The sequence below is a fragment of the Dipodomys merriami genome, unplaced genomic scaffold, assembly GCF_024711535.1.
Source record: "Dipodomys merriami isolate MVZ:Mamm:240054 unplaced genomic scaffold, mDipMer1.0.p SCAF_256, whole genome shotgun sequence".
Taxonomy (NCBI): Eukaryota; Metazoa; Chordata; class Mammalia; order Rodentia; family Heteromyidae; genus Dipodomys; species Dipodomys merriami.
In genome coordinates this window covers 815170-842782 of record NW_027204004.1, presented here as the reverse complement: position 1 = coordinate 842782, position 27613 = coordinate 815170, and the positions used below count along the sequence as shown (strand labels likewise).

General features: G+C 39.2%; 1 long non-coding RNA gene across 1 annotated transcript in view; it reads right to left on the bottom strand.

Annotated features, from left to right (window-relative positions):
- LOC138836738 (uncharacterized) overlaps positions 1–18651 on the bottom strand; it is a 56348-nt gene extending 37697 nt beyond the window's left edge. The window contains exons 1-2 of the long non-coding RNA XR_011375035.1: positions 18387–18651; positions 17239–17358 (exon numbers count right to left, since the gene is read on the bottom strand). This is a non-coding gene — a long non-coding RNA (uncharacterized lncRNA). The remainder of the gene's footprint in view (positions 1–17238; positions 17359–18386) is intronic.
- Between the last annotated feature and the right edge of the window lie 8962 nt (positions 18652–27613).

Here is a 27613-nt window from a genome sequence, read left to right as displayed (position 1 = left end):
ATTGGTATCCTGGCATTGGAGATCTTGCTGTGCCTGTGGTGCATATACCGGATTAGGAGCTCACAGCGCAGGAGTATGGCTATGGTGGTCCAGGCCTTCACTGCCATTGAGGCCAGACAGTCCCCTCATGTGTGGCTTGCCACATTAAGAGAATAGCACAGGGTGTAAGGCAAATGCACTGCACATGGGCAAACGCACTGCACATGGGAATCACTTCCTGGCGTGAGCCCAAGAAGAGCATGTTGGGTTACAAGTGGGTTGATGCCCAAGATCCCACCTCTGCAAAAAAGGCATCGGACGGGCCTGGTCATCACTGGGGAAAGCACGCACCTCAGGCGAAGACCAGTGCAAGGTCCTCTCATTAATGTTTCAGACAGAGGCCCAACCTCTACTCTTACCTGTATCTCAATAAAACAAAAAAGGGGGAGCTGTGGAGAGCTGCTTGAGCTGACCAAAGATGGAGGGGCCACATGGCACGGCCATGACCAAACATGGCGCTGGCTTCTGCCTTCCCCCTTCCCGACAGCGAGTGCTCTCTGTGAAAAACAACTCCTTATATGGCTATGGCTTGGCTACTGGCTTGCTTCCGTGTTTGTGACCCTATTGGTATTTGCCACGTGGCACTTCAGGGTTGGCCATCCAGGAGGCTTATAACCAGAGTGCGTGTGGGGGGGGGGGAAGAAGCAAATAAAGCTAACAAACAAGGTTCCTGAATAAACTGCTTTGACAAGAATCCCGGGTCGTGTCTTCCTTGCTGGTCGAGGTAGATGCAACAATTTACCACGCTGGTGCGCGGGGGCGGGGGGGAGCGGGGAGAAGGATTGGGACTGGGTGAGGGGGAGGCTGGGAAGGGATGTGAAGGGTAAACAAAGGAGGAGGCTGCAATGCTTGGTAAGAAATATACACATTATCCTGTCCATGTAGTTGTAACCCCTCTGCACATTATGTTCACAAATAAAATAAAAATAAAAAAAAGAAACCCCCACTGCCCATCTGGGGGCAGGTTAAAAAGTTGACTGGAGAAAGACAAAAGATGTTACAATTCAATGATAAACCTGTCACTGCTGAGAACTTGTTCCTGGCCATGTGTGCCCTGCTTACTGTAAACTTTGTCCATGCTAATGCTAATGTAAGTTATTGGGCCTTTGTTCCTAACCCTCCTTCATTGGAACCTGTTGTTTGGGGATATAACCTTCTATATTCTTCCTGCGGTTTTATCTCCTCCTTGGAATAATTTCACACTTTGCAATAAGGATGATGGTAGCTTTTTAAATTTTACTTACTATACTCATTCCTTGCCTGTTTGTCTGGGGCCTCCTCCATGTTTAGTAATGAATTGGCAACGTTGGGTTTTACCTGGGAAACGCACTTCCAATTTTAAAACACAGTTTCAGCGATTAACTTCTTGGCCATTAATAGTAGCTGGGAAAGTGTCACTGATGGCAAGTTATCCTTACCTATGTGCCCTGATTTTACTTATATTGATTTAAAATATCAGCCTTTTGTGTGGCAAGAGTATAGAGGAACATTTGGAAAAATGTTCAATAATTTTATTAATTGAGGACCTTTGGACAGTTTATTAACACATGTTCAGAATGGAATATTACCAGATGTGATTTATCAAATGTTACTAGGATGCCGGAAGCCATTAATGGATCGCTTACTGAAGTTCGATTGATGGCCTGGGGAGATGGAGGCATTGCAGATGCTCTATGGGCTTTCATGGCTGCACCCACTGCTGTTCAGACTCATCTTTGGAAGGTCGCAGCGGCGCTGAAACCATGAGGCTATCAAATGGATCGTTTTCAGGGACGGTGAACTCTGCATCCACTTATAATTTTACTTTGTACAAATCTTATGATTCAACTGCTTGTGTAGCTCTGCCTTATGCACTTTTAGTGGGAAATTTTACATTTTCTCCTAATATTTCTTGTTTTCATTGTCGCCTGTGTTCTTGCATTAATTCCTCTTAATTTTAATGACAGTATAGTACTATGATATTACAACAAAGCACTCATATTTGGCTACCTGTCAAATTAGGAAGACAATGGTTCCAAAATCCTTTGGATAGTGTTGTTATTGAATTTTTTACCAAAATACTAAAATGTACAAAGTGCATGATTGGAGCCATGGTAGCTGTCATCTTAAGCTTAATTGCTATTACCACTGTTGCTGCGGTGTCTGGAATTGCCCTATACACTTCCTTACAAATTAGCACTTTGTGGAAGAATGTCTCCGGGATTCACATGAATTGTGGGTCTCACAGGTAGAAATTGATGCTCTATCACAAACACAGATTAATATTCTTAAACAGATAGTGGGATGGTTAGGACACAAGTTATTGGTTGTGGAAAAACAGTTACTGTTAAAATGTAATTGGAATTTTACTACCTTTTTCATTACTAATGTAAAATATAATAAATCTATACATGATTAGAATGTAATACAGCAGTATTTATCTGGAAATTCTACTGCTGCTCAATTGATTACACAATTACAATTTAATGTACATGAGAATTTTGGTAAACAATTTACAAATGATAATGATTCTAATATTGCTGATGCACTTATTAAACAATTAGAAGGGTTGGATACAAAAAACTACTACAAAGCATTTCACATATTGCTAGTGGTAGGGAAATTATGATTGTTAGTATTTTGATTGCATTGGACTGTTATGTTTGATTTTTATGAAATCAATGCAAACATCTATGATAACTCTGTGGAAAGCTTTACTTTAAAACAAAAGAAAAAAGAAGGAAATTGTGAGGACGCAGGGTCTATGTTGAAGGGGCAGAATGATGCAGGCTCCGGCCTCAGGATTATCTGAAGACCGTGTTTGAGTATTAGGAAAGCTCTTGGCATGCCGGGCTAGAGAGGGAAAATGTTCTCTCCCTATCTCAAAACACATGTCACAGACTCCTGGGAGCTGAGGAAGTAGCGCTTCTTCTTGCTTAAACATAGATTAACAGCTAGTCAAGCATTTTCCTGATTGGTTTGAGCTTGTAATAAAATAGTTGAGATAATAATATACCAAGACATTGCCGCATAGGTCAAGTAAAAATCTATCTGTTGAAATTTTTGTGTCAATGTCTTCTGACCAAATATTGGCAAAGATCATGCTTCCTTGTTGTTAAATACTACTAACAATAAAGCACAGCATGCAGTGGCAATTGCTGTTTGCACTCTGCATCCCCAGTGTCCTGGTGATTTCGTTACCCTTACCCAGGGACCCCAACGCACTAGACATTGGCAAAGGCCCACCCAGGCAAGAAGGTTCTCTAGATTCTTATCTCCAATAAACTTTTTAGGAAAAGCCAGACACAAGTGAGCTGAGGTTGAAGTGGTAGGGCATGGGCCTTGAGCATAAACAGGCTCAGACAGTGTCCAGTCCCTGAGTTCAAGCCCTAGGACAAACCAATAAAACAAATCACAAACCGAGCATTTTTCTCACTGTATACAGAGGCACGTAATTAAGGGAATTGCTTCCTGTCTTACATAGAGGTAGAAGAAAGAAGATGTCACACAATTATTCTCTTCATTCCATGTTATACCAAAGCCTCAAAAAATCGCCCTTTTTCTAAATTTATAAATTAATATCATCCACTTTTTGCCAACTCTGTCTACATTATTCACATTATCATTTTATACATGAAGTGTTGGTATTATCTACTGAGTTCTAATTATAAATCTCATGAAAGAATATTCTAGGCAAATAGCATGCAAGACACATTTGTAAATTTGTCAATTAAACCCTCTACTTAAAAAGAATTTTGTAGTATCCTATAGAATATGAAATTACAAACAAAACCAAAACATTTATTTTAAATATAAACTCTAATTTAGCAAGATCTACATAGTGCTACATTAGATTAACTTTGCTATTTTTCCAAGCTTAAGCTTTTGTAATCCTTTGTCCTTTCCTTGGAATCTATCAGAATGATGATTCCTTACATTTTCAAATTTTGGATGGGAATCATGAGCCATTTTGCATCTAAGAATGTTCTTTAATGAAGAGATCATTTCAAACACAACTGAGGATTATATATGAGTTGCATTTCAATAGGAAACATGACTTCTCAAAACATAATGACAAAATTAGCCCAAACTTACAACTTTGTATTCCTTTCTTGTTCGGTTTGTTTTATTAAGACAAAATTATACTACCTGCTCCAGGGAAGGTATCACTGTGTAATTCCACTATCTAATCTCCTGTCTTAGTCTGAATGCTAGAATTCTAGCCTTGTATCACATTGCCCCTCCATAGTTTCTTGGTTTATTTAATCTAGATACAGACTAGCAATTCTGAATTTCTCCAGTAATATTATCCACCATACTGCTCAGAGTGTTCATGTACTCTTTTCAAAGATGTTCTAACATTTGACACAGGATATGAACATTTTCAGATGCACCTGCAGGAGTCTCTGATTCATTCCTCCATGGACCTGATCCCATTAATAATGATTACTTGATTCTCTTACTATCTCTGGTCCCTATCTATGTAATATTCTTAAACTTTTTGAAGAAGGTTCACTTGAGGACTTTCTAACATTAAAAATTATCACTTGATTCTAGTCTTACTCTGGACATATTTTCTATTGTTTTCTAACTTTTCCACATATTCTGAGAGTTACTTCATATGTGTATTTGTGTGTGCACATATACACACATACGTGTGTATATATGTGTATGATTGTATGTATGTATGCAAAAGCGTCAAGATCTTATTCAGCAATCTTGTTCATGACTGGTATTCCAATACTTGAGCCATGCTTCCAATCCAGCTTTTGGTTGGTTAATTATAGTTTCTCAAAGACTGTTCTGCCCAGGCTGGATGCAAACTGAACTTCCCAGACACCTTTACATTCTTAGGTTTTATTTCTCCAGTAGTATCAACTTTTAAATTACAAACATTTTCGTGAGTGTAAAGGCTAAGCTGTAGCCTAGATTTTTAACTTAAGAATTCATATAAAGATACATGAACATGCACATTATATATGCTGTGTGTACACTGTTAGAAGTGTGATCCTAAGCTGGATGGTGGTGAGATCTTCGGATAGGGTTCAAAGCCAGGCCGGGCAGGAATGTTCCGGAGACTCTTTTTCCAATTAACTATAAGAAAACTGAAAGTGGCACTGTTGCTCAAGTATAGAGCATTAGCCTTGAGTTGAATAGCAGAGGGACAGCTCCCAGGCCCAGTGTTCAATTGCCAAGACCACCACCAACAAAAAATACATAAGTAAAGGAAAGAAAATAAATGTGATCTTATCCACCAGTTCATGGCTAGTATAATCCCTGCTCTCTCCGGATGGACTTTTTTTTTCCAATTAAGTCCATGCTCATATCTGATTTGCATTGGAAACAGAATTATGCTTCCATTCTACTGTCTACAAAGTTGCATGATTAGCAAGCATGATTTAGAAAGTGAGTGGCCTCATACTTCCTGTTCCACATACAAGTAATGCTTTCTCTATATCACTCTGAAATCTACATACTGGACTTGGCTTTATTGTTTCAACATGGTCTTATTTTCAGAATCTTCTATAGTGTATTGAACCCTTATACTTAAACACAAAACTTCTCTTTCTCCTATTATTGCTATTGTTTCCTTACTGTTAACTCATGAACAGTTGGGAAATAATGCGCAGCACATACACTCACAAATAAAAAGATCTGAGAACCTTCTTCCCATTTAAAATTCACCTTAATTTATAGAGAACTTACAAAGTTTGAACTCAATATACTCATGGAAAATGTATTGAAAAGCAATATAAATTTCATATTTTCTCTTTACTAAGTTGTCTCTGAAACACGTGTAACCTCAGATAAAGGTGTCCTTGTGTTATTTTGGTGAAGCAAGAAAACATTCATTATACCTCCGGCAGCACCATAGATTGTTCCTGGAAGTAACTGCTACTGGATGTGGAAACTGATCCCAGGAGAGGAATGGAACATAGAGGATTGCCAAAGTTCAAGTTAACTTGTGCTTTCCTTTTTACTGTACAAGAAAATCCCAAGGCTTGAAGGAAACTCTGTCTCCGAATTTTTCGTGTGTGTTTTTACTCATATATAACTTTTCTGTAAACTTCTAATTGAGAATATTACAAAAAGAAATAATGTGCCATTTTAAGGCCAGCATAGAACAAAAAGAAATAACATTGTTTTAAACATGTTCTACTGAGGGGACTGGGAAGTTGCCTCAGTGTTAAAGCGTTGGCATTGCATGCATGAGGCCCAGGTTTGATTCGTCAGCACTATATAAGCAAAAATTAAGCCAGAAGTGGTGCTGTGGCTCAAGTGCTAGAGCGCTAACCTTGAATTGAAGAGCTGAGGGACAGCGCTCAGCCCAGAGTTCAGGCCCACCACTGGACCCTCCCAAAACCGTTCTACTGCTAAGAAACAAAGACATGGAGGTTTTAAAGTCTCTTATCGCTCGTATTTTTACCCCTGAGATGATTCTCTTGTTTCAGGACTCAGTTATCAATTCCTTTAGTTTGGTCCGGAATTCTCCAGAGCAATAAGGATTCCAAAAAAGCATCCAGTGAGTATGATCAGCAAAAGGAGGCTCTTCTCAGACCAGTACTCCTTTTAGGAAATTTTGGGTTTTTTTTGTTTGCTTGTTTTTTTTTTTACTTTGTGTTGGCTATGCTGCTTGAACTCATAGGCTGGGTACTGTCTCTGAACGGTTTTCTTTCCTGCTAACCTGCCCCCAAAGCTTGTACTCTACTGCTTGAACCAAAACTCCACTTGTGGCTTTTTTGCTGTGTAAATACAGATAAGATTTTGACAGACTATCCTGCCAGGGTTGGATTCGAACTAAGATAGTAAGAAAGCCAAGCAACATCAACTGTATAGACATCTCTCTTCAAAGATGAAATATTAGATGTTTATTGTAAAGCTAATATTTGACATTTTTTCCTTTTTTTATTGTGAGAATACCTTATAGAGGAGTTACAATTACACGGGCAAGATAACGTGTACATTTCTTATCACGCATTGTTGCCTCTTCATTGTTTTCCCTTCCCATCCCTTCCCATACTCCCCCTCTCTCCCCATATCATCCTCCCCCCCCAACAAAGTTGTAAAGTTCGTTTTTTGACATAAAGACTTATACATCTCATTGTTGAAATGGGTCTACCTGTATTCCTAAACGATTTGTTTTAAGAGAATATGTCCAGCACAGATTCTATAAAATAACTCACCAAATGTAGGTGCACTGAATAATTTTGGAATTAATTTTTTTGCTTGGGAAGATTATTGATCTTGTCATTCCTTCTGGGGAAATTTAAAGTCATATTTCACCTTTTTTGTTGGTTGTGGGGTTTGAATTCTGATACTGGGCACTGTCCCTCTGCTCTTCACTTCAAGTTGTGCACATTAACACTTTAGCTACAGCACCACTTCCGGGTTTCTGGTGGTTAATTGAAGATTAGGGTCTCCTGGACTTTCCTGACAAGGCTGGCTTTGAACCACAATTCTGGTCTCAACCTCCTGAGTAGATAGGATTACAGGTGTAAACCACCAGCACCCATTTCATATTTGCATTTAGGTACACTGAATGACACTGTGTAGACAAAGAATGGAAATTTTAACCAAATGATGCCATTGCAGCTTTTCAGAAAAATTGAGGTAGCAGTAAATATGTCCTCCTTTTCCATTTTGTTACATTAATGACTCATGAGCTATGGGACCCTTACAATAGCATGCTGTGACATCTGTATAGGTGTATTTAGTATCAGGAAATGTTCATAGAGAAATATAGAAAGACTGAGATTTTTAGAAAAAAAAGGAGATAAGGTATGAAAGAACAGCATAGAAGGAGATACATTTTGGGAGTTCCAGGAAGATGACAGAGGAGAAGCTGGAGGCAAAACAAGCTCTCACATAGAAAGCAGTTTTAGAGTTCCAGTGAACAGTCCTAAGCCAGAGAATCACACCAAGTGTGCCATCACAGGACAGAGAGTTAGGCCAGAGAGGGAAAATCCAGGCAAGGAGACAGATCTGAGCTCTTGCCAGCAGCAGCTGCTGTGACAGCAGCGTCGGCAGCGACAGCGGCGGTACCCCCATACCTGAAACAGAGAGAGTCTGGGGACGAAAGAGCCAGAAGCAGCAAGTGAGCGGATTCTACTCAACACCAGCAAGAACCGACAAGGAGCAGACATCTTCATCCTGCAGTTCGCAGACCAGAGACGACCCAGGAAGCAAGACGGCATGAGTAAAACCCTGACATCCTCACTCCTTCTCAGGGATCAGAGGATTGAAGGCCACTCCTCCCCCCCACCCCAGTACTGGAGATCTCCATCTTGGATACCCACAAACTTGGCAAAGCTGCTAGCTCCAACTCAGGCCTTGGAATAAAACTAGCATCATTTAGCAGGTCACAAGAACTTAAAGGCGTGACCTGCCAGAATCAGCTCTACCAAGGGAAAAGTCACCCAGTTCGGGCGCCAGACCTAGGAGTGGCTTTCTTCATTGAGTAATCAGAGCCAGAGGCTGCCCCTCCCATTAGCAGCTTCAATATCAGTAAACAGAAGCCCTGAGAGTGGTTCCAGGCTGGACTGTGTGAGTTTCTCACAAACTAGTCCCTGGGAAAAGCTACTCTTTGCTGAAAGGCCTCAAGTCTACAAAGAACCTAGCCTCATCACAGCATCTCCAAATTGGAGGAAAAAGCCATCTCCCTCTTTTGTGATACTCAAAGCATACCCCACTCCCATTGAACTAACTTGGGAGGAGGATCGAAAAATCCTGGGTAAAGCAGAGTATTTTTCTGCCTGTCCAAACAAACTGACTTAAGAAACCAACCAAGCAGACCAGAGACTCCAACCAGAAGCTGATTACAGACACAAGGGAGATACAGGATTTTTCCCAATGCTCCTAAAAAAATCAAAGAACTTTTTTTTTAATCTTCTTCTTTTTTATATACCTTTTACGAAAAAAATTATTTTTCTTTTCTAAAACTTTTTTAATCTTTAATTTTTACCTTTTTTGAAAAAAACTATTTTCTAGTAACTTTTTCCCCCTTTTAATCTTTATTTTAGGTATACATGCGTGTGTGCATTTCTCTTTCTTTCTTTTTTCTTTTTATTTTTTTTATTTTTTTTAATTTTAATTTTAATTTTTTGTGACATACTGTACAGAGGGGTTACAACTACATGGGCAAGATAATGAGTACATTTCCTATCAAGCATTGCAGCCTCCTCCTTTTTTACCCCTCACATCCCTTCCCAGCCTCACCCACCCCCCGACCCTATCCCCCCCACCCCCCGCACTAAAGTAAAGTTTGTTTTTAACATGACAACTTGTACTTCTCATAGTTGCATCGGGTCCACCTGTATGCTTAAACGACTTGTTTTTCCACATGTACTCCACAAATTATAGCGACATCAAATATAGTGAAAGCAGGGGTTATACTGTGGGGGAGGGACAGAAAGAATGACATTTCCCCATTTGTTAGGAAATGGAAAGGCTCGGAAAAAATTATATTAAGTGAAGTAAGCCAAGCACAAAGAAACATAGGTCCCATGGTTTCCCTTATTTGCAATATCTAGTATATGTATGAGTCAAGCAGGAAAGGTCAGATAATGTGATGTTAGGAAAATGAACCCTTAGATATGCATTTAAATGTTTTTTTTTTATTTCATGCATTTGTTTCTAACTCATTTATAAGTTTATTGCTTTGTAGCTTTCTTTTTTTCTTCTTTTAACAAAATTTTCTTTTTGCTTTTTGCTTAGCTCGACTGAACTTCTGATTTTTTTCTTCTTTCTTCCTTATCCTTCCTACCTTTTCCTCAATTTTGTTCTTTATGGGACTTAATTGTTGTTCTGCACATCCTCAGATATACCCGTAGTTGATTATTAGACCCTATCGCCCATTGTGTACACACTTAATCCACAAATTAATTACTCAATTCAAAACTTTTGAGACTTAAATTCCTTAATAGCTATACTACCTCTTTATACCAATATAACATTTTAATTATTTTTATTTTTAAGTTTTTCACATCTCCTTTATATCCCTCCACTTCTCTCAATATATTCACGTTCTTTGAATAGTTTGCTCTCGATCTGTATATTATTAATTTATATTTTTCTATTTTTTCTGGTCTCTTTTTCTCCCTTTCTTTTTCTTCTTGTTTTCTCTCTCTCTACTTCCATTCTATCCAACCTAATTCCTGCTTTGAGACTAGGACTTAGTTAAGTTAACTCTCCCTGTACCTTCCCATATCATTCTATTCCTCTTTTTTTCCCACATCTTTTTACCCACATCTCTCCCTAACCCTAATAATTTCTGGTTCATCAAATTCTTCTTTGCGGTTTGTAGCCCATTAATATAGAGTCATTTGATGTTGAATAGAGGTAACTGTTCAACTAGATTGTATCTGCAGACTGTTGACTATGCAAATTCAGCCTTTGGTTGATGCTTGCATTAAGTTAGTGTTCTAGCACAAAACTGGTATTACTTTCATCCCAAATGGGCAGAGTAAGCTAGAAAACCACAAGAAAATGGCAATTCCGGGTATCTTCACTCCCACTCATGATAATCAGGGGACAGAACAGATAATGAATAATCCATAGGAGAGTTCCCAAATAGCTCTACAAACACTGCTGGCAAAACTGATAAACAAAAAGATTGAAAACATACAAAGAACTCTGTATGAGCGTAATAGGTAGAGAGAGGAGGCAAACAATAGGTCAATGCAGGAAAAGATTAAATACCTACAAAGGACTCTGTATGAGCGTGATAGGGAGAGAGAGGAGGCAATCCAAAGGTTTCTAGAGGAATATCATGAGCGTGAGGAAGCTACTCAAAAACTGATACAGGATTTGCATGAGCAGCTTGAGAATACTCAAAGAGAAAGGCAGGAATGGCGTTATCAGGCTGATTACACTCAAAGAGAACTACAGGAATCCCATGAATGGGAGGAAGCTAATCAAAGAGTAATACAGGAATTGAGAGAGCAGGAAGAGAATACACAAAGATCACTAAAGGCATTCATGGGCTCCACTAACAAAGAGCTGAGGGAAGTCAGGGAGACCACAAATGGAATGCTGAATGGAAACCAACAGAAGGAATGGGATTCCAAGGAAACCATAACCAATCAACTAAGTGATTAGAGAATGAACACTGAACACCAAATTAAGGAAGTAAAGAAGTTAATACAAGATCTAAAACAAAGCTTCAACAAAGAATTTGAAGCCATTAAAGCTGACCACTTAGAAGGAAAAGAAATAAAAAACTAAGTAGAAAGTCTTGACAGCAGTTTAGACCATGCAGAAGATCGAATCTCGGGGATTGAAGATAGCCTAGATATTATAGAGAAAGAACATACAACCATCCAAGACAAGTCCAAGAAATATGATAGAACAACCCAACACTTGGAAGACACCATCAGAAGGCCTAATCTAAGGATAATGGGTGTAGAGGAGCACCTAGAAAAAGAAGTTAATGGTCTAGGAAATTTGTTTAACAGAATCCTAGCAGAGAATTTCTTAAACATGCAAAAAGATAGGCCTATTCAGATACAAAAAGCTTTTAGAAGTCCAAATAGACCAGATCAGAATAGGACATCCCACTGTCACATTATAATTCACACAGGATCAACACAGACAAAGGAAAAGATCCATAAAGCTGTTAAGGTGAAAAGATTAATCATTTATAATGGGAAACCAATTAGAATGACCTCAGATTTCTCAGCAGAGACAATCAAATCAAGAAGAGCCTGGAATGATGTATGCCATGCCCTAAAAACAAACAATCAACCAAGAATACTGAACCCAGCTAAACTCTCCTTCATAACTGAAGGCCAAATAAAAACCTTCCATAGCAAAGAAAAATTGAAACAATACATCTCCACCAAACCAGCCCTACAAAAATTCTTAAAGATGTCCCACACATAGAAAACCAACGAGACCAAAATAAAGGCCAAGAAACTGCAACCAAACTGAGAATCCAAGAACCATAGGAACAATCCAGGTTTTGCAACCCCCAAGAAGGTGGATGACATGGCAGGAACTCCCAAATACCTCTCAGTCATATCTCTTAACATTAACAGACTTAACTCACCAATTAAGCGACATAGATTGTCCAGTTGGACTAAAAAACAAGATCCTCCTATCTGCTGCCTTCAGGAGTTATATCTTGCCCATAAAAACAAACACATTTTCAATGTTAAACACTGGAGCAAAATCTACCAAGCAAATGGCCCTCATAAACAGGCAGGAGTTGCAATCCTAATATCAGATAAAATAGACTTCATATTAAAATTTGTGAGAAGAGATAAAGAAGGTTGCTACATACTAATTAAGGGATCTCTCCTTCAGGAGGATATTACAATTCTAAGTATCTAACTGCCAAACAATGGAGCACCCAAATTTATTCAAGAAACACTACTTTCCCTCAAATCCCACATAGATCCAAAGACATTAATTGTTGGGTATTTAACACCCCAATCTCCCAACTAGATAGATCAACTCGACAAAAACTCAACAGAGAAACTGCAGATATAAACAGCTGCAGAGATCAACTAGATTAAATAGACATCTACCAAACATTTCACCCAGCAGCATCAGAATACAAGTTTTTCTCAGCAGCACATGGAATATTTTCTAAAATAGAACACATTTTAGGCCACAAAGAAAGCTTGTCCAAATTCAGAAACATTGAAGTTATACCTTGCATTCTCTCTGACCACAAAGGAATAAAATTAGAATCAAGACCAAAAGCCACCAAAGAAAGTCCAGTAATACATGGAGGCTGAACGACACACTGCTGAATCAGGAATGATTCATGAAGTGATTAGAAAGGAAACTCAAATGCTCATGCTATTTAATAATAATGAGCACACAATTTACCAGCTCCTCTGGGACACAGCAAAGGCAGTATGCAGAGGCAAGTTTATAGCTCTGAGCTCCTACATCTACAAATTGGAGAGATCTGAAACTAAAAATTTAATGAGTCATCTGAACCTCCTTGAAAAAGAGCAGCATTATAAACCCCAATCCAGTAGATGGAAAGAAATAATTAAAATTAAATCAGAATTAAATGAATTTGAATCCAAAAAACTATAGAAAGAATCAACATAACAAAGAGGTGATTCTTCAAAAAAATTAACAAAATTGACAGACCCTTAGCAAATCTTATCAGAAAAGGAAGAGAACATACACAAATAAATAAACTCAGAGATGAGAATGGAAATATCGCCATGGAAACAACCAAGATTCAGAACATTATAAGGGAATACTTCTCAAAACTTTATGCTAATATGTTTGAGAAATTGAGAGAAATGGATATTTTCCTAGCAAATATTGACATGCCAAAACTAAACCAAGATGAGTTAAACCATCTTAACAGGCCCATATCAAGCATTGAAATAGAAACAGCAATAAGAGACCTCCCAGCTAAGAAAAGTCCAGGACCAGATGGTTTTACAGCAGAATTTTACAAGGCCTTCAAAGCAGAGCTCACACCAATACTCCTCCAACTCTTCAATGAAATTGAAAGAGAAATTTCACGACAGAACACATTCTATGAATCCATCATAACCCTCATCCCAAACCAGGCAGGGACTCATTAAAGAAAGAGAATTATAGACCCATTTCTTTGATGAACATTGATGCAAAACTTCTCAACAAAATTTTGGCCAATCGACTTCAACAATTCATCCAAAAAATAATACACCACGATGAAACAGGATTCATTTCAGGGATGCAAAGCTGGTTCAATATATGCAAATCAATTAATATTATTCATCACATCAACAGGAGCAAGTGTAAGAACGACATGGTTATTTCAATAGATGCAGAAAAAACATTCGACAAGATCCAACACCCCTTTATCATGAAGATTTTGGAAAAATTAGGAATCCATGGAACATTCCTCAATACAATAAAGGCTGTATATGACAAACCTACAGCCAACATTATAATTAATGGTGAAAAACTAAAGCCATTTACTCTAACTCATGAATAAGTAAAGGATGTCCACTCTCTCCACTTCTCTTCAATCTAGTATTAGAATGGCTAGCTACAGCAATAAGACAAGGTGCAAACATAAAGGGAATCCAAATAGGGAAAGTAGAAATAAAATTCTCCCTCTTTGCAGATGACATGATCTTGTATTTAAAGAATCCCATAGACTCCACTCCAAAATTACTCAAGCTGATTCAAAACTTTGGCAAAGTAGCAGGGTATAAAATTAGTCCCTCAAAATCAAGGGCTTTTCTATATGCCAACAATGAAAATTGTGGCTGAAATTAGGCAAGTAACTCCATTTTTAATAACCCCTCAAAAAATAAAATACCTAGGAATTAACTTAATCAAAGAACTGAAGGACCTCTACGATGAAAACTTTAAAATCTTGAAAAAGGAAATCAAAACATAACTTACAAAATGGCAAAACCCCCATGCTCCTGGATTGGAAAGATTAACATCGTGAAAATGGCAATACTTCCCAAGGCTATCTATAAATTCAACGCAATACCTATCAAAATTCCAACCTCATTGTTCAAGGAAATAAAAGAGGCAATCCAAAATTTCATATGAAACAATAAAAGACCCCCGAATAGCAAAAACGCTCCTCAACGGAAAGAACACTGCTGGTGGAATATCAATACCAAAATTCAAACTCTACTATAAAGCCATAATAATCAAAACAGCTTGGTACTGGCATAAGAACAGACCTCAGGACGAATGGAATAGAATTGAAAACCCAGCAATGAACCTACAGACCTATAGCCAATTAATCGTCGATAAGGGAGCTAAAATAATAGAATGGAAGAAAGATAGCCTCTTCAGTAAATAGTGCTGGCAATATTGGTTAACTACTTGTAGAAATCTAAAACTAGATCCTTATATATCACCCTGCACCAGAATCAAGTCCAAATGGATCAAAGACCTCGGAGTCAAAGCAGACACTCTAAAAACATTACAGGATGGAATAGGAGAAAACCTATGCCTCCTTTACTCAAGCTGAAATTTTCTTAATAGAGACCCGGAAACACAACAAATCAAAGAAATGCTAGACAAATGGGATTGCATGAAGTTGCAGAGCTTCTGCATGGAAACGGACATAGCTAGCAAGATCAATAGAAAGCCCACGGATTGGGAGAAGATCTTCACTAGCAATACAACAGACAAGGGTCTCATATCTAAAACATACTTGGAACTCGAAAAATTAAATCCCCCAACAACAAATCCTCAAAGAAACAACTTTCCAATAAATAAGTGGGCTAAACACTTGAAGAGAAACTTGTCTGAAGAAGAAAGAAGGATGGCCAATAGACACATGAAGAAATGCTCAACCTCCCTAGCCATAAAAGAAATGTAAATCCAAACAACTTTGAGATACCACCCCAACCCAGTTAGAATGGCTAAAATCAAGAACTCTAATAACAACAGATGCTGGAGGGGATGTGGACAGAAGGAAACCTTACTTCATTGTTGGTTGGAGTATAAACTTGTTCAACCACTTTGGAAATCAGCATGGAGGTTTTTCAAAAGACTTCACATAGAGCTCCCCTATGACCCAGCAAAACCACTTCTGGGCATTTATTCAGATATTTACAAACAAGACCACACTAAATTTGCCAGCACAACTATGTTTATTGCAGCATTATTTACCATACCTAAGATCTGGAACCAACCCAGATGCCCCTCAGTAGATGAATGGATCAAGAAAATGTGGTATATATACACAATGGAATTCTATGCCTCCATCAGAAAGAATGACATTTCCCCATTTGTTAAGAAATGGAAAGGCTTGGAAAAAATTATATTAAGTGAAGTAAGCCAGGCCCAAGGAAACTTAGGTCCCATGGTTGTCCTTATTTGCAATATCTAGTATATGTATAAGTCAAGCATGAAAGTTCAGATAATGTGATGTTAGGAAAATGAACCCTTAAATATGTATTTATTTTTTTTCTTTTATGCATTTGTTTCTAACTCATTTATAAGATTATTTCTTTGTTGCTTTGTATGTCCCTCTCCCACACTATAACCCCAACTTTCACTATATTTGATGTCAGTATAATTTGTGGAGGAGATGGGGGAAAACAAGTCTTTTAAGGATAAAGGTGGGCCCGATGCGACTATGAGTGGTACAAGTTGTCATGTCAAAAACGAACTTTACAACTTTGTTGCCAGGGGGAGGGGAGGATTAGGTAGGGGGGCAGGGGGGGAAGGCTGGGAAGGGATATGAAGGTTAAACAAAGGAGGAGGTTGCAATTTTTGATAAGTAATTTGCTCGTAATCTTGCCCATGTAATTGTAACCCCTCTGTACAATATGATCACAAAAAATAAAAATTAAAATTAAAAAAATAAAAAATAATAAAAAGAAAAAAGAAAAAAAATGCACACAAGTAAAAAAAAAGAAGGGTTTACATGTATCACGCAGAGATTAAGAACTAGCCTAAGAGATTTAGAATCCTAATGGCAACGAGGAAAATCCTAGTTGACAACTAGTTCTTCAATAACCAAAAATGGTTCTCTAGACCAGTTTCTGGTATACCTTATTTAGTATCATTTTTTCCTTCCATCTGGAGTTACTCCTTATTTTCTGTCACAACTATTAATTAGCTTCTGCCTTTTTGATGCCAAAACTGATCAAAAAGATTTCAAAATCACACTTAGACAACTTTTTACTTTGTGATTAGCAGTGATGACACAAAATCCTGGAATCCTTGAATTTCCAGAATTAATCTTCAGCTGACAATTAAGCATATTCCTGGTATTAATTGCTGTGACTTAATGAACAAAAATTTTTTAACACAGTATCCTAACATAAGTAAAATACATGAATTAGGGGCTATTATCAGGTGTCAGTACAGAAGTCGCAATTATATATTTCAAGTATGTGTTCTTTCTTTTCCATTTACTAATTTTTTTCCAGTCCAGGCTTAAACTCAGGGGTAGGGAATTATTCCTGAGCTTTTTTTTCTTCAAGGCTAGCACTCTACCACTTGAGGCACAGCATTCCTTCTAGTGTTTTTCTTTTTTCTGTTTTACTGAGGAATTGAACCCAGGGTTTCATGCATGCTAGGCAAACAGCATACCATGAAGCCACATTCCCAGAGCCCTAAATGACTTTCTTAAGAAGACATTACATTTTCATTCCATAACTATGTATCATAAGTTTGGCCAGGTGCTAGAAAATGATGTAGAAAGCAATACAATACAATAAGCCCAGTAAGGCTGGATTGACAATGAATTTCATGATCTAGCCAGGGCACAGTGGGGCTTACCTCAGGGAGCTGTTTCAACAGGCTGAGTGAGACAGCTCCTGACCCACAGCCCACCTCCAGAATGAGAGGGTCACCTTGTATTCCAGCCATATGGGGATGCTGGACCCCTTACTCCAGCACCTATTCAACCAGTTTTTATAAAAGAGAGAGAGAGAGAGAAATCAGAATTAAAATTAAGTTGGGTGCCAGTGGCTCAGATCTCTAATCCTAACTACACTGGAGGCTGACATATGAGGATCATGGTTCATAGACAGCCCCCACAGGAACGTCTTTCTTTTATTTCCAAAGAACCACCAGAAAACCAGAATTGGTGCTGTGGGCTCAAGTGGTAGAACACTAGCCTTTTGCTGAGGAGCTCAGGAACAGTGCCCATGCCTAGGGTTCAAGCCCCACAACTGACAAGAAGTGGACTTCCTACCACAAGAAGTGGATTGAATAGCACCCATTGTCCTAGGGAGCATGGTAGTCAAGTCAGGCCCAGCTTCCTGTGAAGTTGAAGTCATAAGGAGGTCACCTGACTTCTCTGTGCCTCGGTTTCCCCAGATGCAAAATTCAACACAGTGAAGGATCCCCTTCCTCATGGGGAGAGGGTAATGATGAAAGAGAGCCGTGTTTTGTTTCAAAATCCCCAGCTGTTGCATGATTAATAACTGGCCCCACCTGAGCCCTTTGTGTGTATCTTCCTGTCATTTGCTCACAGAATTGCAGAACCTTCTCTGAATGCCACTCCCTCCATGCCAAGCCATGCTCCAGAGATTCCCTCTGTATAAATCCCTTGTTTCCTCAAACTGTCCTGTGAGGAGAATGAGTTCTGATGGTTGTGGCCCTACCCAGAGCTTCACCTGTGGTCAAGAATTGGCTGCTGTGGACTAAAAGTTTGGGATAATCCATCTAAATCTATTACTGAGCTTGGCGCTACATGTTTACCATCCCAACTACAGAGGACCAGGCCTGGTGGAGCATACCTGTCCCAGATAGGAGGACCTTGATCCTGTCCAACCAGAGCATATATTGAGTCTCTGTTTCAGAAATGCCCAAGACAGAAAGGTGGCTCCTCAGAGTCAGGGTGAGGAAATAAGCAGGGGGTCATGGTGCCCCCAGAGGGGTGTCTGATCCCTGGTAGTGGTGATTTGGGGGCAGCCACTCACCTGTGCTGCTGGGAAAAGCTGCTGGAGGCTGCTCCAGTTGGGGCAAGCAGCAATGGCAGCATCATTGCAAACACATGGGCCAAGAGCAGAGAACCAGAGCCAGGGACCAGGTCAAGGCTTTAGGCGGGCTGGCAGTACAACATTGCCAGAGGTTTGAAATCCAGCAACTTGGGAAGGTGGGGAGGGATCCCGGATGCGGGCAGGCATCTCAATTTCCTAGTATACTCCAAAGTTGCTTGAGTCTCTTCCTCACCACTCAGGCACCTCTACCTTCCTCAACTGCTGGTAGTGGTGTAAACTAACAGTGGGAATCCTGGGTGCTACTAGGCAGCATGGAATGTGGGCGTGGTCACAATTCTTGTATCCCATTGGTCAGAAATAACCATGAAAGAATGGGGGTGTGGCCGGAATTCTGTGATGCAAGCAGCATGGGCATAGTCAAGAAGATAGCAGCTCCCCCAGCCCTTTTCCCAGGGAACAATGTCCAATTCAGTTGGAGATGAGAGGGTGACCTGCTTTAGCTGGATGGCTGCACAGATTCTTCTGTATGTCTGTTTGTTGCCAGACCCGGACCTTGAACTCAGGATCTGGGCACAGTCTAGGCACTGCTTTTGCTCAAGGCTCGCCCTCCACACTGGAGCCACAGGGCTTCTGGCTTTGTTGACACTGAAGTTGGAGAGAAGTTCAAGGACTTTCCTGACTACGATGACTTTTACCATGATCTTCCCATCACAGCCTTGTAAGTATCAAGGAGCACTGCTTTGAATCCCTGGTTCCTGTCTAATCATTGGTCTTGCTGATATTCTTGGACAGACCGGTGAGTACCCTATTCCCAGGTTGAAGTGGTGGGAGCTGGAACTCACAGTTGGAATCCTGGTCCTGCCACCTCCAAATGGCTGGAGATCTTAAGGAACTCATTCCTATCCATATGATTGAATGGGCAGTTCTTGAATGATTCTAGGATAAAATTATACACAATTATGTTATAGAACACTGATTGATTTTAGTTAATTCTTTATTAAGCAGTTAAACAATCACATTCATAAAATGTAGGCATAATGAAATGCTTAAGAATTGGGCCTCACATAGTGCAAAGGTACCATTTTTCTGCCAGGATTGGGATTGAAACTCAATGTCTTGGTAACTCTGTTGCACTGTGTGGGAATGGGAAGCTGGCCTCCTTAAAGTCAAGAAATTCAGGTGTGTTCCTTATGCCTAAAATAGATCTCCAACACTAGAAAACATCCTATTCATGTACAATTTAAATATATGATTTATATTTATATACATATGTTGACTCCATATTGTATTCAGTGTAGTTATTATATTTTTTTGTTTTATTCATATATTGACCATTTATTTTATTGACTATTATGGAACATAAAACATTGATTACATTGATTACATAGGATATAGGTCTGCATATGTATTCCACTTCATACCTGACACCCAGGACTTTCACAGAAAAGGAAAACGTGTCACCATCATCATCTTACTCCACGATTCATTTTTGGGAGTGCTGGCATCTGAACTCAAGACCTACAAGCCTTCAAGGCCCAATTAATGAATGGGTGAGTGTTAGCATGCCATCCTGTGGCAAATTCAGATGACATGCTGTTCCAGGACCTCAGATCAAGCACTAGGGGTGACCAAAATAAGAAAAGATTGACATGCAGATGGCAGTACGCTAATAAATATAACTTTATAGCATGTCAGAGATGTCTATACATTATTCAGTTATATAGACTACATTCCTTCCAATTCCTGGTTATTAATTATGCCTCAATGTAATTAATTTTAATTAGTGTAATATAATTGTTTTCATCCTTAAACTATTAATGAAATCAGTGTCCTGAAATTATTGAGTTCCTTTAAGTAATAATATTCTTTTAATGTTTCATAAATATTGAATAAAATGAATCAGCCTCCTGAAATCATGCTGTCTAATTTTATAGGAGCATCATGCATGATCAACTCATTGAACCTTGACATTGATAATATTCCATTGTTAATCCTGTGGATGGGAACCATTTTCTTAGTAGCTCCTGCCATTGGTTGGTGTTAGGACAGGGATTCGAAATCAGGGCCTATGTTGCCACGTGGGCCTATGGCATCCCTGATAGTCTGGCAGCCTTCAGCAATGCAAGGTGAAGTACCATTTGCAACAGTGTCATTCAGGCCCATGAGGGTCACCATGCAAAGGAAGAAAACATAAAATGGCCATATTTTTTCTGTGCATTGCTTTCCCTGCAAGGCCTGGGGGTCTAGGATCCCAGGAGGAGCTGGAGATCTTGTGGCTGCAACCCAGCCTAACGTGATCAAAGGTTAGGCAGAGTTGCCACGACCTGAGTTCAAGCGCGATATTGAGAAAAGTAAAATAAAAAAAAAATTTAGTTCCCTAGCTTGCAGTTCACACTCTTTATTCTTCCAGGCTTTGGATTTGAACTCAGTATCTGGGTAAATTGGCAGCAATGTGGATAAAGGGGATGATCACCGTATTTGAAGATAAGAAATTTAGGCCTGCCGGGCGCTAGTGGCTCACGCCTGTAATCCTAGCTACTCAGGAGGCTGAGATCTGAGGATCGCGGTTCAAAGCCAGCCCGGGTAGAAGAGACCGTGAGACTCCTATCTCCAATAAACCACCAGAAAACCGAAAGTGGCGTTGTAGCTCAAGTGGTAGAGCACTCACCTTGAGCTGAAGAGCTGAGGGACAGCGCCCAGGCCCAGAGTTCAAGCCCCACGACCGACAAAAAAAAAAAAAAAAAGAAAGAAAATTAGGCCTGTTCACTAGTCCTGAATTCAAGCCCAGCCCTGGATACATACTATTTATATACATTGTAAAGATAGGATTTATATTTACCTGTAGATGTTCAGTCCATACATGTTTGGTGTGATTGTTCTTGTATTTTTTGTTTTATTCATTTATTTACCATTGATTGTACTAAGATGAAACCCCTTAAATTTATTACATTGATGACATCCCATCATAGAGCATGTAGATTTATAGAAATATTCTCCATCATGCCAGGATTCTCAGGATCACCCAGGATATTCAGAGAAAAGGAAAATAAGTTTCACACTTAGCTTCTTACTCCACGATCCACTTGTTGGTAGTGCTGGGATCTTAACTCAGGACCTAGTAGGACCAATTGGCCAATAAGTCAAGGTGAACACATTAACCTGTGAGCAACTAATGAGCTAGGCCATTTCCAGGATCTGACATTGATTGCCAGGGTGGTCCACTATAGTCATGAATTCATAATTTAAACATACGATCTATATTGACACACATGTGTGTAGAGAATCTTGTGTTCGGTGAATTTCTTCTCCTTATTTTGTCTCTATTTCATGGAGGTATTGTGTATTTTACTAAATATGGTGACAGGTATAAATTTGCTGACATGGATGACAACCTGTTCCTATGGTTATAGGGTTGCTTATGAATTTCTCTTGTTGGTTGAGACTCAGGACTTTCACAGAAGAGGAAAACGTGTGAAACAACTGGCTTCTGACATCAGAATGAAACTTTTGTGAGCACTGGGATTTGAATTCAGGTTTGGATAGCTCTGTTGCACTGAGGGAGAAGGGGAAGCTCACCATCCTTGAAGACTAGAATGTCAGGTCTGGTTTAGGGCCTGATTTGAAGCCCCAGCACTGGACAAAATAGCAAGCCCACCTTTTTTAAACATAGGATCTGTATTTACCTACAGGTGTGGTATGCATCTTGCATTCAGTGTAGTTACACTTTTTATTAATTTTCTATTTATCTTATTCATGGAGGTATTGTGAATTTTATTGAATATGGTGACAGATATAACTGTGCTTACATGGATGACAACCTATTCCCATGGCTATTGAGTTGCTTATTTAACATTTTCCATCCTCAATGAGACTCAGGACATTCACAGAACAGGAAAACATGAGCAACCCAGGCTTTTCACATTAGAATGAATCTTTTGGCAGTGCTGGAATTTGAACTCAAGGCCTAGCAGGCCCAATTGGTGAATGGGTCATGGTGAGCACACCAGCCTGTGAAGCACTAAGGAGGTAGGCCATTCCTGGGACCTGAGATGGAGTCCTGGTGGGGGCCAATACAGTCATAAATTCATAATTAAACAAAGGATCTATATTTCCAAACATGAGTGGGCGACATCTTGCATTTGGTGTAGTCATTCTCTTTATTTTGTGTCTTAGTCATTGATGTACTGTGTATTTTCTTTTTTTGGGGGGGTGGGTCCGGTCGTGGGTCCTGAACTCTGGGCCTGGATGCTGTCCCTCAGCTCTTCAGCTCAAGGCTAGTGCCCTACCATTTGAGCCACAGTGTCCACTTCCGGCTTTTTTCTTTTTGCTTATGTGGTACTGAGGAATCAATCCCAGGGCCTTGAGCATGCAAGGCAAATGCTCTACCACTGAGCCACCTTCCCAGCCCTTGTGTATTTTCTTGAGTATAGGTTGACAGATATAACTGTGGTGAACTGGATTACAACCTATTCCCATGAATATAGAGTTGCCTATACCTTCTCTATCCTAGCTGAGACCCAGAATTTGCACAGCACATGAAAACGGGTGCAATGACTGGCTTCTCACATCAGGGTGAATTTTGCTCAGTGCTGGGATTCGAACTCGAGGCCTAGGCAGCCCAACTGCCCATTGGGTCCACATGATCACACCAGACTGTGAGCCAGTAAGGAGCTGGGCTGTTCCCAGGAACTGAGATTGAGCCCCAGGGAGGCCAAAATAGTCCTCAATGCATCATTGAAACATGGTATGTATATTCACATCCGTGTGTGGACTGCATCGTATATTAAGTGTAGTTATTGTCTTTATTTTGTATGCTATTCATTTCTTGAGTATATGACAGGTACAACTTGGCTGACATGTATAACAAGTTATTCCCATGACCACAGGGTGGCCCATGCATTCTCCATCCTAGCTGAAGCCCAGGAGTTGCACAGGAAAGGAAAACAGGGAAACGATTTGCTTCTGACATCAAGATGAATCTTTTGGCAGGGCTGGGATCTGAACTCGTGGCCTAGCAGGCCTAATTGGTGAATGGGTCCACAAGAGCACACCAGCCTATGAGCCATGCAGAAGCTAGGCATTCCAAGTACAAAGAAATAATCTTATAAATATGTTAGAAAGAATTGCAAGCAAGAAAAAAAAACATTTCAATAATTATCCTTGGGTTCATTTCACCTATTATATTGATCTGGTTTAATCAATTCTCTGCTTTCACAACCAGATTATTTGAGGAATACATAAAATAATTGCACTGAGAAGTGATTTAGAGAATTAATTCATATTGTTTATTTTTAATTTTTTGAGGTATGTACTTGGATTCAAATTCAGAGCCTTGCATTTGCCAGGCAGGCATCTGACCACTTGAACCATGTCACATACAGCAATTTTTGCTTTGTTGGTGTTTGAGATAGAATCTTGTATTTGTTTATTCCTAGTCTACCTGGATAGTGTACTTCCTAGTTTTATGTTCAACATAGGTAGGATGACAGCCACATATTGGTACACCCAGCTTTTATTGATTGAGCTGGAGGTCTCTTGTATGTTTTCCAGCTTGACCATGAACTGCAACTATTGACATTTCCATTTTCAGAGTAGTTGGGATTATAGGTATAAAACACCTCATTTGACTTATGTTTACGAAAATTCTGAAAGTATGAGAAAATCCTCTAGAGTTACCAACCATATCCAGATTCTAGGTGATACACTAATGATTATTCTGTCAAAAACTTTTTGACATTATTCTGACAAAGGTTTTTATTTTTTATTTTTTTTGCAAAATGCCGTACAGAGGGGTTACAATTACATGGGTAAGGTAATGAGTACATTTCTTATCAAGCATTTTTGCCTCCTCCTGATTCCACTTCTTATCCCTTCCGATCTCCCCTCTCCAACCCCCCAACACTCCGCCCCTGGCAAAAGTTGTAAAGTTCGTTATTGGACATAATAACTTGTATAGCTCATTGTTGCACTGGGTACAACGTATCCCAATTTAAAGGTTGGTTTTTGCCCATTCCCTCCACAAATTATACCAATATCAAATAAAATGGAAGCAGTGGTTATAACATGGGGGAGGGACATACAAAGCAACAAAGAAATAATCTTATAAATATGCCAGAAACAATTGCAAGAAAGAAAAAAAACATTTCAATACTTATCTTGGGGTTCATTTCACCTAACATTAGCTTATCTTACCTTTTCTGCTTGTCTCAAAAACATACTAGTTATTGCAAATAAGGGAAACCATGGGACCAATATTTTTGTGCCTGGCTTACTTCACTTAATTTTTTCCAAGTATTTCCATTTCCTAACAAATGGGACAATATCATCCTTTCTGATATAGGCATAGAATTGCATTGTGTATATCTACCACATTTTCTAGATCCATTCATCTAATGAGGGGCATCTGGGTTGGTTCCATATCTTATCTATGGTAAATAATGTTGCAATAAACATAGTTGTGCTGTCAACTTTAGTATGGTCTTGTTTGTGATCATTTGGCTAAATGCCCAAAAGTGGGATTGCTGGGAAATAGGGAGCTCTATGTGGAGTCTTTTGAGGAACCTCCATACTACTTTCCAAAGTGGTTGAACAAGTTTACACTCCCATGAACAATGCAGGAAGATTCCCTTCTTTCCCCAACTCGTCCAGTATCACTTGTTATTAGAGTTCTTTATTATAGCTGTTCTAACTGGGCTGAGGTGGTATCTCAATGTTGGGTTGATTTGCATTTCTTTAAAGCTAGAGAGGTTGAGAATTTCTTCATATGTCTATCTGCAAGCCTTCTTTCCTCTTCAGAAAAGTTTCCCTTTAAGTCTTTAGCCCACTTATTCATTGGGCAGTTGTTTCTCTGAGGATTTGTTGTTGGGGGATTTAATTTTTTGAGTTCCAGTTATATTTTAGATATGAGACCCTTGCCCGTTGTATGGCTAGTGAAGATCATCTCCCGATCCGTGGACTTTCTATCGATCATGGTAGCTATGTTCTTTGACTTGCAGAAGCTCTGCAATTTCATGCAATCCCATTTGTCCAAATTTTCTTTGATTTGTTGTATTTCTGGGTCTCTATTAAGAAAATTTTGGCCTGTGCCAAGGAGACCTAGTGTTTCTCCTATTGCATCCTGTAATGTTTTCAGAGTGTCTGCTTTGACTCCGAGGTCTTTGATCCATTTGGAGTAGATTCTTGTGCAGGGTGATATATAAGAATCTAGGTTTAGTTTTCTACCAAGTGATTAACCAATTTTGCCAGCACCATTTACTAAAGAGTCTATCTTTCTTCCATTCTAATTATTTAGCTTCCTTATCGAAAATTAGATGGCTATATATCTGTAGGTTCAATTCTATTCCATTCGTCCTGAGGTCTGTTCTTGTGCCATTACCAAGTTGTTTTGATTACTATAGTGTTGTAGTAGAGTTTGAAATTTGGTATTGATATTCCTACAGCACTTTTCCTTCTGTAAAGGATCTTTTATGCTATCCAGGGTCTTTTATTGTTCCATATGAATTTTTGGATTTTCTCTTCTATTCCTTGAAGAATCAATTTGGGATATTGATAGGTATTGCATTGAATTTGTAGATAGCCTTGAGAAGTACTGCCATTTCCATGATGTTGTTCCTTCCAATCCAGGAGCAGGGGAGTTTCTGCCACTTTCTGTGTTCTGTTTTGATTTCCTTTTTCAGATTTTTAAAGTTTTTATCATAGAGGTCCTTCAATTCTTTGGTTAAGTTAATTCCTAGGTATTTTATTTTTTGTGGAGCTATTATGAATGGAGTGGTTTTCCTGATTTCAGCCACACTTTTCTCATTCTTGGCATACAGAAAAGCCATTGATTTTTGAGGGTTAAATTTATACCCTGTTTCTTTGCCCAAGTTTTGAATAAGGTAGAATAATTTGGGAGTGGAGTCAGTGGGATTCTTTAAATACAAGACCATTCCATCTGCAAAAAGGGAGAGTTTTACATCATCTTTCCCTTTTTGGATCCATTTTATGTTTGCATCTTGTCTCTTTTTTGTATCTAGGCATTCTAATACTAGATTGAAGATGAGTGGTAAGAACAGACATCCTTGTCTCATTCCTGATTTAAGAGAAAATGGCTTTAGTTTTTCACCATTAAGTATAATGTTGGTTGTAGGTTTGTCATATACAGCCTTTATTGTATTGAGGAATGATCCCTGGATTCCTAGTTTTTCCAGAGTCTTCATTATCAATGGGTGTTGAATCTTGCCAAATGCCTTTTCTGCTTCTATTGAGATAACCATGTGTTTATTATCCTTGGTCTTGTTGATGTGATAAATTTTATTAATTGATTTGCGTATATTGAACCAGCTTTGCACCCCTGAAATCAATCCTGTTTGATCGTGGTGTTTGATTTTTTGCATGAATTGTTGAAGTCGATTGGCCAAAATTTTGTCAGAAATTTTGCATCAATGTTCATGAAAGAAATGGGTCAGCCGGGGGCTGGTGGCTCATGCCTGTAATCTTAGCTACTCAGGAGGCTGAGATCTGAGGATCACGGTACAAAGCCAGCCCGGGCAGGAAAGACTGTGAGACTCCTATCTCCAATAAACCACAGGAAAAACGGAAGTGACGCTGTAGCTCAAGTGGTAGAGCCCTCGCATTGAGTTGAAGAACTGAAGGACAGTGCCCAGGCCCAGTGTTCAAGCCCCACGACTGACAAAAAAAAAATGGGTCTACAGTTCTCTTTTTTGAAGAGTCCCTGACTGGTTTTGGGATAAGGGTTATGATGTCTTCATAGAATGAGTTCTATGTAGTAGTGCACTTTCTCTTTCAATTTCATTGAAGGGCTATTGGTGTCAGCTCTGCTTTAAAGGCCTTGTAGAATTCTGCTGCAAATCTTTCTGGTCCTGGGCTTTTCTTAGATGGGACTTCTCTTATTGTTGTTTCTATCTCAATGTTTTATATGGGCCTGTTAAAATATTTTAACTCATCTTGGTTTAGTTTCAGCATGTCAATATTTGCTCGGAAAAGGTCCATTTCTTTCAAGTTCTCAATCTTATTAGCATAGTTTTGATAAGTATTCCCTTTTAATGTTCGGAATCTTGGTTGTTTCTCTGGTGATGTTTCCATTCTCATCTCTGAGTTTATTTCTTTGGGTGAGTCTGCTTCTTTTCCTGATAAGATTTGCTAAGGGTCTGTCAATTTTGTTAATTTTGTTGAAGAACCAACTCTTTGTTTTGTTGATTCTTTCT